Source organism: Dasypus novemcinctus, chromosome 3 (genome assembly GCF_030445035.2).
Source record: "Dasypus novemcinctus isolate mDasNov1 chromosome 3, mDasNov1.1.hap2, whole genome shotgun sequence".
Lineage (NCBI taxonomy): Eukaryota > Metazoa > Chordata > Mammalia > Cingulata > Dasypodidae > Dasypus > Dasypus novemcinctus.
The window spans coordinates 117187978-117201730 of record NC_080675.1 but is presented as its reverse complement, the minus strand read 5'-3'; positions in this window follow the sequence as shown (position 1 = coordinate 117201730).

Sequence of the window (13753 nt, the reverse complement as noted above, 5' to 3'; positions counted from 1 at the left end):
TTAAATTGCACTTGGGAAGCTGGGAAGCCAGGAGAAGCATCATTAAAGGGGGAAAGTAGAGCTGATAGGAAGGGCTGGCACTAAGAGGAACACGGCCCAACTCAAGAATGTCCAAGAGGAGGCAAAGTAAACATACTGTGCTCCAGGAAGGCATGCAGGCTCATGAGCAGGAAGGGCTGGCAACAGAAATGGGCAGGAATAGAGAAACAGGAAAGAGAAGGTGCCCAGGAAGATCCTACCAGCACTGTAGCTTTAAACAACACCATCTGCTTTCCACTCTCAGCAAGCCCCACTCTCCTCCCTTCACTGCAGCAAATTCTTCCTTAGGAAAGGAGTAGCTAGACAAGCATCTCAGGACCCAGCCAGAGCACACCCTCCTTAGCAGAAAGAGCAGCCTGGCGGAGGTGACAAGGGCTTCTGATGAGCTGCAGGGAGACTTGTAAGGGAGCTGGGGTGTGGGGCTGGGCTGGAATCCCCCAGAGGCTTCACACCCATTCATTCCTTCATCTAATCAATAGTGATGACTTCCTACTACTCTGTACCAGGGGCCAAGCTACACACAGTCCCGCCAGACCACTAGAGCTGGAGTGGGGGAAAGGTGGACAGACAGAAAATAATTCATGACTTATGCCCAACACCTCCCAAATGGTCTGGTTTTCTCACATCCAACCTGCATATAAAATAGTAACTGAAATTGCTCTTGGGTCACAGAGTAGCTAGTTTCCTCATCTATTAATCAGAAAATAAAGTTCTTTGAGACAAGAAGCACTAATGTATATGGAGGTACTTCACAAACTACAATGGGCTCCATCTCAATCAGCATTCTTGTTTGCAAGCAAGACACCAGTTCTGGATGCCTTAAGGAGAAAAAGAAGATTGAAAGCCTCTCAGGGGTTCACAGAAACAGCAAAATGATGCAGAAGCAAGGGCCAGAAAGAGTGGACCAGAATCAGGGCAGCTCAGAAGAATTAAAAAGCAGAAAGCACAACATCGTCTTTTAGCAGGAATGGCCTAGATGTCCCCAGGTCACCCCCACTGCCTCTCGAGCAGGTGGTACAAATATAACAGGAGATAAGAATGTGAGCCCTCAGTGGGAATATGTAACTGACCGAAACTATGTCAACGGTCTCCCTGCAAAGGCAGGGAGAGGGTGTGCTTGGCTCCTCTGGCTTCTATCAGGACTTTTTCAATGGGGTGCTCTCCCCAAATGAGGAAGGGAGTAGACTACTAGGCAGTCAAAAAAGTAGATGTCTACTGTAGGCTCCATAAATATAAGATCTTTCCTCTTATATTAATTTCCTACATATATAAGCAAGATGTTATGATAATCTAAGAGACTTCAAAATGAGGCAGGAGGCCATCAGAGGGGTCATGCTTACACACATTTCAGCAAGATCCCAGAGACAAAGTAGATACAACCTGAGGTAGAGGTGCTCCTGAGGAGTATGGAGACACCCAGGTCCTATGGTCATGGCAGATGGTTCTGGAGTTCAGTGCCTTGCCAGTGTGCCCTACTTTGGAATTTATGCTCCTGAGTGTGATGGAGTTGAATTCAGATGTGACCTCTCTACACGTGTCTTCTGTCACTTTCACTGAACCTGTGGTTGGCACTGGGGTTAGTGTATACTCAGGAGCCTTGAATCTCTAGACTGCCCAAGTGCCAGCTGGGCCCTGAGCCTCAGCAGAGTTGCAACACCTACTCTCCAGTTCATTGGGCTTACCCAGGTCAGCTAACAGGGAGGTGAGGATGGTCAACCACCACACCAGGGAACCAAGAGTCCACAACTGCAAGCAGGAGAATCCCATCCATGAGCCATGTGGGATCTAAGCCCCCTCTCGATTTAGAGGTAGAGTGGACATCGCCATCCCAGGGTCCTCAGGATGGAGGAATAAAATATGGATTAGAGTAGACTTACTGGTATTCTACTATAGAACTATTGTGACTCTAGCAATGGAAGAAATTGTATCATTGATGAGGAGACAGTGGCCAAAGGAGTTGCTGAGGGCAGTGAGAGGGAAGAAGAGGTATGATATGGGGGCATTTTGGGGACTTGGAGTTGTCCTGAATGATATTGCAGGGACAGATGCAGGACATTATTTATCCTGACATAATCCACTGAATGGACTGGAGAGAGTGTAAATTACAAGGTAAACTATAATCCATGAAGTGTAGCAGTGCTCCAAAATGTATTCATCAAATGCAATGAATGTGCTACACTGATGAAAGAGGTTGTTGGTGTAGGAGTGGGGGGTGGGGGGGGTGAGGAGTGAGGTATATGGGAACCTCATATTTTTTAATGTAACATTTTGTGTGATCTATGTATCTTTCTAAAAAAAGACAATTAAAAAGTTTTAAGATTTAAAAAAAGGATGTTATGATAGTAAAAATCTTCAATCCTAGAACACAAAGGCGTCTGCTACATATATATTGGAAGTGCTGTAGAGGGAGGGTGTGGCATGGCTCTGGCAGGCTTAGAATCCCCATCCAGAGGGATTCTAGATCTGAAATCCAGTCTTTCTCGGGAATATAAACCTGAACTCAGCTTTGGGCAGTTCTTTATGCCTGAATTTCTTCATTTGCAAAATCAGGATGAACTCTCTCCATCCTCAAGGGTATGCTGGAAGGATAAATACTTTATCTCACAGGGCATAAATACCTCAGAATATTTGGAACTATGAAAACCAAAGTTTTAGAAAGCATTGCTTTCAAAGGCAAAGTATTTACTTTTTCCCAGTTTCCAGCATCAGCAAAATGAGTATTTTTTTTAAAGATTTATTTTATTTATTTCTCCCCACCTCTTTGCACTCACTGTCTGCTCTCTGTGTCCATTTGTTGTGTGCTCATTTTCTTTCTTAGGAAGAACCTGAAACTGAACCCAGGACCTCCCATGTGATAGGTGGGCACCCAACAGCTTGAGTCACATCTGCTTCCCAAAATGAGTATTTTTTTTTTAAATACTTATATTTAGTTTGCCAGGGCTGCTATATAAATACCACACAATAGAAATTTGTGTCACAGTGTTGGAGCCAAAAAGTCCAAAATCAAGATCTTGATACAGTGCTTTTTCCTGGAGTCTGTATGTCCTGCTGCTGGCGTGCCACAATCCTTGGGATTCCTTGGCTTGCATCTCTGACTCCATCACATGGCTTCTCCTTCTGGTTTCTACTTCTCCTGCTTAGGCATCTGTGTCTCTAATTAGATTTTCTCTCCTTATAACCATATGGATTAACTATATATATTAAGGCCCACCTGGATTCAATTTGGCCTCATCTAAACAGGATCTTCAAAAATCCTATTCACAAGTGAGTCCATATTTTAACTAACAACAACATCTTCAAAAAGTCCTATTTATAAATGAGCTCACACCTACAGGAATGCAGCTTAAGACTGGAGCATGTCTTCTGTGGAGGGACATGCTTCAATCCCCAACAACCTACCACATAGGATTCTTATTAAAATTAAATGAGTTAATATACATACAGTGATTGGTACTGTATCTAGCACAGAATAAGTATTCAGCAAATGGCAGGTGCTAGTATTACAGTTGTTGTGGCTGTGTTATCAAATGTTCAGGTAGAGGTTATAATGGGTGCTGAAGAGAAAGAAGTTCAACATCCTTGTCCTAAGACAATGGAACAGTATGAATATTGGGCCCAGTGCATGAGAAAGAAGATAGCTTTCAAAAATGGGAATTAGTTGAGATATGGAAAAGCCAAGTATTTACAGTATGGGCAGATGTACTGTACTGCAAAGTGACCCTTTAGACATAAAGTTGAACTTGGAATGGGAGCAATATCACAAAAGATGAAGCAAAAAGTTGAGGAAACTGCATCTATCTTTCAGGGTGAAAAAATGCATGCAGGTGCTCCTTCTGCCTCAAGAGCAAGAGCTGGCTGGTAGGAGGGGGTCGTTTGGACCTGATGTTTGGCTCCTGGTCAGTGTCAGGTCATTCACGTTACTTCTTTCTTCCCAAACCTGCCTTCCTGCCACCAGTGAGTCCCATAATTATTGTTCTTTTGGTAATGTTATATCATAATTACTTAGTACCCCTATAATAAAATTATGTGTAATGTGGTAAGTTGTGTCTCTCCAAAGAAATATAAACCCACTGAAGTCAGGAACTGTGTCTTCTTCATCTTTCTGTTCCCAGGACTTAGCACTGTGTCTTGTACCCATAAGTGTGTTGAACTCAATTGAATAGTTCCGAGGTAGAAGTATAAGCACTAAAAAGGAGCTAAAACAGGCTGCTTCAGAGGGCTGTTACAAACCAATAAACTCAAAGAATAATCTCTTCAACAAAGGGTGCTGGGAAAACTAGATATTCACATGCAAAAGAATGAAGTTGGATCCCTACCTCTCGACATATGAAAAAATTAACTCAAAATGAATCAAAATGAATAAGAGTGAAAATAATAAAACTCTTAGAAAACTAACATAGGAACAAATCTTCATGACCTTGAATTCAGCAATGGGTTCTTAGATATCACACCAAAAGCATGAGTAACAAAAGAAACAGTAGGTAAATTCATGATTTCATCAAAATTAAAAACATTTGGGCATCAAAGGCATTATCAAGAAAGTGAAAAGACAACTTACAGAAGGGAGAGAATAGTTGCAAATCATATCTCTGATAAGGGCTCGTGGTAGTTTGGAGCATATGTACCCCAGAAAAATATGTTCTTAAACTTAATCCATTCCTGGAGATGTGAACCCTTTGTAAATAGGACCTTTGATGAGGTTACTTCAGTTAAGGTGTAGCCCAGGATGGGTCTTTAATCCTATTACTGGAGTCCTTTATAAGCAGAATGAAACTCAGACACAGAGAGAGAAAGTCACAGAGGGTGCAGCCACAAGGTGAACATCAATGGAATCCAGAAGAGATGGGAGAGACCAGGGGAGGCTGCTAAGGCATGTGACAGAGGAGCCCAGGACCAAGGATCATCAGCAGTCAGCCTGAGAATACCACAGACTTTGGGGAGAAAGCATTGCTTTAATGATGCCTTGATTTGAAATTTGTCCTACCGCAAAACCATAAGCCATTAAATTCCCATTGTTTAAGCCGGCCCATTGCACAGTATTTGCTTGAGCAGTCAAGGAAAACCAAAATAGGGCTTAATATCTAGAATATATAAAGAATTCCTACCTACAACTCAAAGACAAAAAGAAAAACAACCTAATTTTAAAATGGACAAAGGACTTGAACAGACATTTTTCCAAAGAAGATATACAGGTGGCCAATAAGCATATGAAAAAGAGATGCTCAACATCATTAGCCAAAATGCAATAATACTATTTCACATCTACAAATACGGCTGTTATTCAAAAAATGGAAAACAAGTTTGGAGAGGATGTGGAGAAATTGGAACCCATGTGTCTTGTTGGTGGGAATGTAAAATGGTGCAAGCACTGTGGAAAGAAGTATGACAGTTCCTCAAAAAGTTAAATATAGAATCCCATATGACCCAGCAATTTCACTTCCAGGTATAGGGGCAAAGAAATTGAAAACAGGGACTCGAACAGATATTTATCTACCAATATTCATAGCAGCATTATTCACAACAGCCCAAAGGTGGAAACAACCCAAGTGTCACCAACAGATAAATGGATAAACCAAATATGTACATTCATGGAATGGAATATTATTCAGCCATAAGAAGGAATGAAGTTCTGAAACATTCTGCATCATGGCCAAATCTTGAAAACATTATGCTGGGTGAAATAATCAAGGCAATATGGTCAAAAACTGTATGATTTCACCTAAATGAAATACCTAGAAATAGCAAGTTGGGAAAGGCAGAAAGTAGATTAGAAGTTACCAGGAGATGGGGGGGGGGGATTGTTGTTTGGTGGGTATGGAGTGTTCATAAATTTGGGAAATTTTTTAATAAAATTAATTTTAAAAATAAAATAGAAACCAGTATACTTATAATTCACATTGGATAAGCACCTGGAGGACTAATGTTCAATGAAAAACTCAGGTTGGGTGGCGACCCAGCTGGAGCAGAACAGTCTCTTCAACAAATGGTATGGGACAACTGGATAGCCATATCCAAAAGAAAGAAAGAGAACCCCTACCTCATACCTTATACAAAAATTAACTCAAAATGGATCAAAGACCTAAATATAAAAGCTAGAGCCATAAAAGTCCTAGAAGAAAATGTGGGGAAACAACTTAAAGACCTGGTTGTAGGTGGTAGATTCTTAAACCTTCCATTGAAAGCATGAGCAATGAAAGAAAAAACGCATAAATGGGACCTCCTCAAATTTAAACACTTTTGTGACTGAAAGGATTTCGTCAAGGTAAAAGGCAACCCACTCAATATAAGAAAATATTTGGAAACCACATATTCAATAAGGGTTTGATTTCCATGCTATAAAAAGAGAATATGCAACTCAACAATAAAAGAGCAAGCGGTCCAATTTAAAAATGGGCAAAAGACTTAAACAGACATTTCTCCAGTGAGGAAATACAAATGGTGGAAAAGCACAGGAAAAAAATGTTCAATATCACTAGCTATTAGGGAAATGCAGATCAAAACTACAATGAGATATCATCTCACATCTCATACAAAGGCTATTATTTAGAAAAACAGAAAACAATAAATGCTGGAGAGTATGTGGAGAAATAGGAACACTACACTGTTAGTGGGAATGTAAATTGGTGCAGCCTCTGTGGAAGACAGTTTGGGAGTTCCACAAGAAGCTAAATATAGAACTGCCGTATAATCCGGCAATTCCTTTACTAGGAATATATCCAGAACAACTGAAAACAGTGACATGAATAGATATTTGCACATCAATATTCATAGTGGTGCTATTCACAATTGCCAAAAGACAGAAACAACCCAAGTGTCCATCAACCGATGAATGGATAAACAAAATGTGGTATACACATATGATGGAATATTATGCTACTGTAAGAAGAAATGAAGTTGGAACACATGATAACATGGATTAATCTTGGAGACATTATGCTAAGTGAAATAAACCAGACAATAAAGGACAATATTGTATGATTTATTAATATGAACTAAATACAAAGAATAAACACACAGAGTTAAAACCTAGAGCATAGGTTACTAAGAGATATGATGAGGGCTGAGAAGGGGTACCGATGCTTAATATATGTAGAATTTTTAATTCCTTGACTGTAAAAGTATGGAAATGGAGTTGATGGTAACACATTATAGTGAGTGTAACTAACACAGCTGGTCTATAAATGGGATTGTGGCTGAAAGGGGTAGTCTAGGGATGTAAATGTCAATTGAAAGAAAGTTAGAAAATAACCTAGGGACTGAATATCATAGTAAACTCAAAGGAGGATGAGAATTGTGGTTAATAGTACAAATACAAGAACATTCTTCTATGAACTAGAACAATGTATGTCACTATTACAAGGTGGTAATAATATGGAGATGCATGGGAAAAATACAATTAATGCAACTTATGGACTATTGTTAACAGCAATATTGTAATATTCTTGCATCAGTGTTAAAGAAGGTACTGTGTTAATAATAGGGGAATTTGGAAAAAATATACCAAATGTGTGCTACAGACCATAGTTAGTGGTAATAGTCTGTGGGTGTTCTCTTATAATATGTAACAAATGTACCACAGCAATGTAATATGTTGGTGGATGGGTATTATATGGGGCTTCTGCGCATGATTGTTTTATAAGTTCACAAGTTCTCTAATAAAATGTTTATTTTTTAAAAGTAATGGCTAAAAAAAATCCTAGTATGTAACCAGGATAACCCAATTATTTAGTGCAGATTTCTCAATGACAAAAGCATGTTCATGGTTTTTATTCAGATTCAGTGATTTAATTAAAGGGGTGAAATTTTATTTTCCCCATCAGCAGAGGATGAGTAAAGAAAAATGCAAAAATTATTTATAATGTGCTTTAAGTTACATTTTTTACCTTTGAGTCTGTAACTCATTAAAGAGAAACACGTCTTTAATGAATTCCCACAAATGTGCTAAGCATTATACTAAGCACTTGGGGAAAAGGTCTGGATGGGGCTCCAGGAAAGACATTTTAGGAAAAATAAAGAGAATGGTTGCTGACTTTAAAAAAAAAAAGAAAAAAAGAAAAATTCAGAATGGGGTTTAGTTTGCAAAATGTTGCCAAGGGAATATACTAGAAATGGATTGGCTTTTACAACGGGGATTCATTAGGTTGCAAGGTTAAATACAGTTCAGAGGCTGTAAAAGCATCCAAATCAAGGCTTCATCAGGCAATGCTTTTCTCCCCAACAACCCAGCGGCTGGTGGTCCTGGATTCCTCTCTCACATGGCAAGGCACATGGTGGTTTCTACTCGTCGTTCCTGGCTTCAGTGTCTTCCTCACAGCTTCTGCCTCCCAGGGCCTTCTCTCTCAGCTTCTGGGGATTTCTCTGTTTCTGCAGCCTGCTCTGTCCCAGGTTCATCCCTTCATAAAGGACTCCAGTAAGAGGATTAAGGCCCACCCTGGGTCTTGACTGAAGTAATCTAATCAAATGGCCCTTAATGGAATCTAACCTAATAAAGGGTCCCATCTACAATAGGTTCACACCCACAGGAATGGGCAATATGGGGATCTAAGGCCTTCCTAACCCCTGGAGCAGGTAGCAATTCTTCTGCTAGTCCTTTATTTCTCTCTTTTCTTACATGTTTTGAATACTGAAAAAGTGAGTCTAGAAGGGAGCTCTGGGTAGCTATGAAGCCATATGGCCAAGGTTCTGACCTGTGAGAATTTCCCTGGAAAGCCTATTTTGGCAATTGCTCTATTACGCTTGGGCAATTGCCACAACCCTGAAAAAATTTCTGGAAGCCCAAACAGCAGTGACTGAGTGAAATCAAATAGTCTTTTTCTGTCAGTCAATAGCATTGGCCCTGGGGCTGCCAATATAAAGAGGATCCAGAGAGGTCCCTTCTCAGGCTCTTTCTTTAGGAATTGCCCTCTCTGAGCTTCTTAGTTTCTTCTCAACTCTCCTCTACTTTTCTCCCTCTTTCTTACTGCAAGTCTTTTCCCTCTAATCATTCTTCTCAGTCTATGGTTGCTGAACCTGTTGTCCATAATTTCAGAGGTGCAATGCAAGTCACACATAGAGCCTGTACACAGTTATGATGGAGCTAGGGAATACAGAAGGTGCCCAAGTGCATCGCCTGGGTCCCACACATATTCCTATCTCCACTGTATAAAAGCATCCCTTCCTACCTCTTCCTGATGATCAGGGCCAGTTACTCCTGCAAGTATGGCAATTCCTTTTGCCTGCTGGTCCCTTGACATAAAGAGTTCAAAGTGCCCCATCAGCAGTCATAACTTATAGTTCAATAGTATGTTTAGTATGTCCCTGGCAAGAGTATGTTCCCTTTGGGACCCAGGCAAGTCCAACCATGCAAGTCCTAAAGTTTCAAGGAAAGGAACCACAAAATCCCCCTGAGAGTCACTGGGAAAAATGGTAAGTGGGGCCACTCTTGCTTCTACCCCTTGATTTCCAGATCCTTTTATCCTTCCTACTGGGGACATAGTACCCTACAGGTGGTATCTGATTTAAGAAAGACCCCAGTTCCTGAAGGATGGCACCCCATCCTTCCTGAATGCTTTCTCAGAGCTAGCACTTCAGTTGCATCTTTAGAAGGCCATTCAAGGAATTTATAAGGCCAGCTATTGTGGCCCGCTCCCACACTTCCTTCACCCAAAATGAGTCCCCTGGTAGGATGTTCTGCTGTGTGGGATTCCATACCTGTGGTTAAGACATTCCTTTAAGCCTCCAGATAATAATGCTAATGAGACTCTATGGTTAGGAAAGGCAAATCATACCCTGAATAGGTATCTATCCTGGAGGGTAAACTGCTGGTCCTTTCAGGATGGAAGGAAAAGGTGTAGTCAACTTGCAACCAAGTGGTTCCTTGGTCTTCTTGAAAAATAATACTATAATGGGGTCTCAGTGTTGGTGAACTGGATGTTCAAAGACAATGGTACCTAGATATTCCTTGGTATGTGGGAGTCCATGTTGTTAAGCCAACACATAGTCTCCATCTCTTCCACTGTGGTTACTAAGATCATTTGCCCATCATCCCAATGACTAAGACTGGCTAACAACAAGAGGCAGTCATTTTGTCTGCTTGTTTGCTGTCTCTTCCACAGTTGATGCTTTATAGTGGGCATTAACATGTGATGCAAAAACCTTCACACTTTATGCCCAATGTCATCCATCCATCCATGTGCCTCTTTTCTCTGATCTTCCAACTATTTTCCTTCCAGGCCCCTGTGTAGGCCATTGATCATTGCCCAGAAATTTATATATATTCTTACTTCAGGCTACTCCTGCTGAATGCATGTCACTTGGTACTCCATGATTAAGGATTTCTTCTCTGTCAGGGCACTGTAACACATGGGGTACTATTTCCCAAAGAGTATACAATTTTCTGCAGTAATGGCATGTCTTGCTCCAGAATCCTAGGGACCTGTTTTGTGATTCTCCCAGTTGGAGCTTGCTATAAACTCCATACTGCATCTTTTCCCACTACTGATACCTCCAACACTATGCAGTCTGCTGGGAGGGCTGACTGCACTGCAGCTTAAATCAAGGGCAAAACCCTGTCCAGCTCCAAATCTCATTCAAAGCTGGCAGCCTTCTATGTCACCCACTACATGGGCTAAAGCAATATCCACAGGGGTGGAATGTTTTGCCTTCAGAATTCAAAGAGGACTTACCAGGCACTGTGCTTCCTTCTTTGTGACAGTGGCTGCAAGATGCAGCAATTTGTCTTTTACTTTAGAAAAGGATATCCCAGTACAGCCCTGGCAACTGGAGCCCTATATACTTCACTGAAGTGGCTTGTTCCTGACTTCTCACAAGGTTTATCTCCTGTCTTCTGAAAGGCACGCATCTTCCCAAGGCCTCCAGCCTACAGTCCTCTCTTGCTTGTCCTATCCAATCAGCTTGATGGCATTAATATAATGGATCCATGTAATATTCAGTTGGATATCTAGGAGGTCCAGATCTCTTCAGACTAAATTATGACAAAAGGTGGGAGAGTTAACATAACATAACCCCAAGATGAACTATAAATAAGTATTGTTGTCTATTCCACATAATGTGAATCTCTTGTCTAGCTAGAATGGAAAAAAATGTAGTTGCCAAATCAGTGATTGCATACTATGTAGCTGAGGCCTCATTAATATGTTCTGGCAGGGAAGCAGACCTGGCCCAGTGGTTAGGGCATCCGTCTACCACATGGGAGGTCCATGATTCAAACTCTGGGCCTCCTTGACCCGTGTGGAGCTGGCCCATGCACAGTACTGATGTGCAGAAGGAGTGCTGTGCCACGCAGGGGTGGCCCCCGCATAGGGGAGCCCCACGTGCAAGGAGTGCACCCCATAAGGAGAGCCGCCCAGTGCGAAAGAAAGTGCAGCCTGCCCAGGAATGGTGCCGCACACACAGAGAGCTGATGCAGCAAGATGACACAACAAAAAGAAACACAGATTCCCATGCCACTGACAACAGAAGTGGACAAAAAGAAGAACAAGCAGCAAATGGACACAGAGAACAGACAATTGGGGCAGGGGGTAGGGGAAGGGGAGAGAAATAAATAAAAAAATATATATATTCTGGCAATGATTCAGTAGCTACAATTGGTTATGCCTGCAGTAGTCTACAGTCATTCTCCAGGATCCATCTTGTTTCACCAGGGGCCAGACTAGAGAATTAAACAGAGATGAGAGAGAGATGATCACCCATGTATTCTTTCAGTCTTTAATAATGGTATTAATCTCTGGGATACAATACTATTTCTGATTTACTATCTTTACCAGGAGGGTAGGAGTGACAGCTTCAGAGGTTTCCATTTGTTCTTCCCCACTGTGATAACTCTTATCCTACATGCCAGAGATCCAAAATTGGGGTAATTCCAACTGCCAAGTATATCATTTCCAATTAGCACCCTGAGACTGGGGAAAAGATTAGTGGATGGATCTACAGACTCAGTGAGCCCATTGCAAGCTGGACTTTATCCAGGACCCCATTTTTAACCTGCTCCTCACTCATAACGGGAGGATATTATCTTCCTTTCAGTCTCCAGGAAGCATTGTCAACTCAAATCCTATATTCAGTATTCCTTGTAATATCTTATTATCCCCCTTTTCCAGTACAGTCACCCAACTAAAAAGTGATAGGTTCCTTTGAGGAGGACTGGGGGAATCATCATGGTCTGTACTTGCCATAATGTTGCAGGGTCCTTCCTTCTGACACCTCTTCAGTCAGTGGGTTCCAAGAACTGAAAATTGTCTGAGGTCTGGGAATTGAGCAAAATCATGACTTTTTATGGAAGTGAACCTCCTCAATCTCTTGCACCTCCTGTTGTGTTTTGTTTTTTGTTTAATAAGTCAAGGATCAGCAAACTATAGCTATGAGCCAAATCCAGCCAGCCACCTATTTTTATAGTTTCATTGAAACACAGCTACACTCCTGTTTACCTATTATCTATGGCTGCTTTTGTACTACAGTAGCTGAATTGAATAGTTGCAATGGAGAGCATCTGGCCTTCAAAGTCTAGAATACTTACTACCTGGCCTATTAAATTAAAAGTTTATAGACCCTGTTATAAATGTTAGGCAAGACCCATGTTGGTCGTCATGCTCCATTAACCATTTCCACAATCCCCTGCTGGTAAAGTCTAGTTGACTACCTCTCCAACCTTGCCTCTTATTTAGTGATGTAGCCTCTTGGTTTCTGGCAGTTAAGCTTCCCCTCCTGGCCTCTATTGTCCCTATGGATGCTAGCAAACCTATTGTAAACCTATTGTAAGTAAGGCCTTCAGTTAAGGCACGGCCCAGGGTGGGTCTTAATCCTTTTCTTGGAGTCCTTTATAAGAAAATGTAATTCAGAGAAAGAAAAAGCGACAGAAACTGAAAGAAAAAGCCATGGAAGCAAGAAGCTGAAGCAGTGAAACCCAGAGAGACCAGAAGATGTCACCATGTGCCTTGCCATGTGACAGAGGAATCCAGATTAATCCTCAACTCACAAAATTTCTTAGTAACGTCAGTGCCTCTTTCACCAGCACATTGTGTTAGACCAGAGCCTTCAAGGGGTAAATGCCAAGACATGATTAAACATGAAAAACTTTTATTAGGGGAATCACCTATGACAGAAAACATGGAGGGAGCCCAAGAGGACTGGAAGAGCCATCATAGTTCAATGCAAATCTGATCCCAAGTAAAGAGAGAGAAGGAAAATTAGGTGAAACAACCTAGACTGCAGAGCAGTGCTTCAGCAAAACCAATGGGAAGTCCCTGAGCCAATGTCAGCCTTCCAAGAAGTTCCATTTCTCCCAGGAGCTGACCTGATTTAGTATCCCTGCCACACTCGGCCACTGGCAGTAGCTGGACCATTGGTCAGTTATGCTTTCTGAGGCTGGGGGGCTATAAAGTATGTTTTCATGGTTGCCATAGACAAGTCCAGAACAAAGATTAGGGTAGGTGTAACACAGCTGCTACAAATGCTAGTCTGCTTCTTTAATAATAGATCTGCCTTGAAAAGTGGCACAAGTTGCTGCGCAGAATGGCATCTTTCTTGGGGGAAAGAGAGGCGGGCGAGTCAGTAGAATGTAAAGGCTCCAGGCGGGGGGCAGAAGCGCAGGGTGACTAATGTGTGCCTCACCTCCTTTCTTTTTGCTTTCATATTTTCAGTCCTAAGAAGCAATCTCTTCCCTGCTTCCTCATTCTGAGAGGATGAATTCACAGATATCAGGATCCATCTTCTGAGG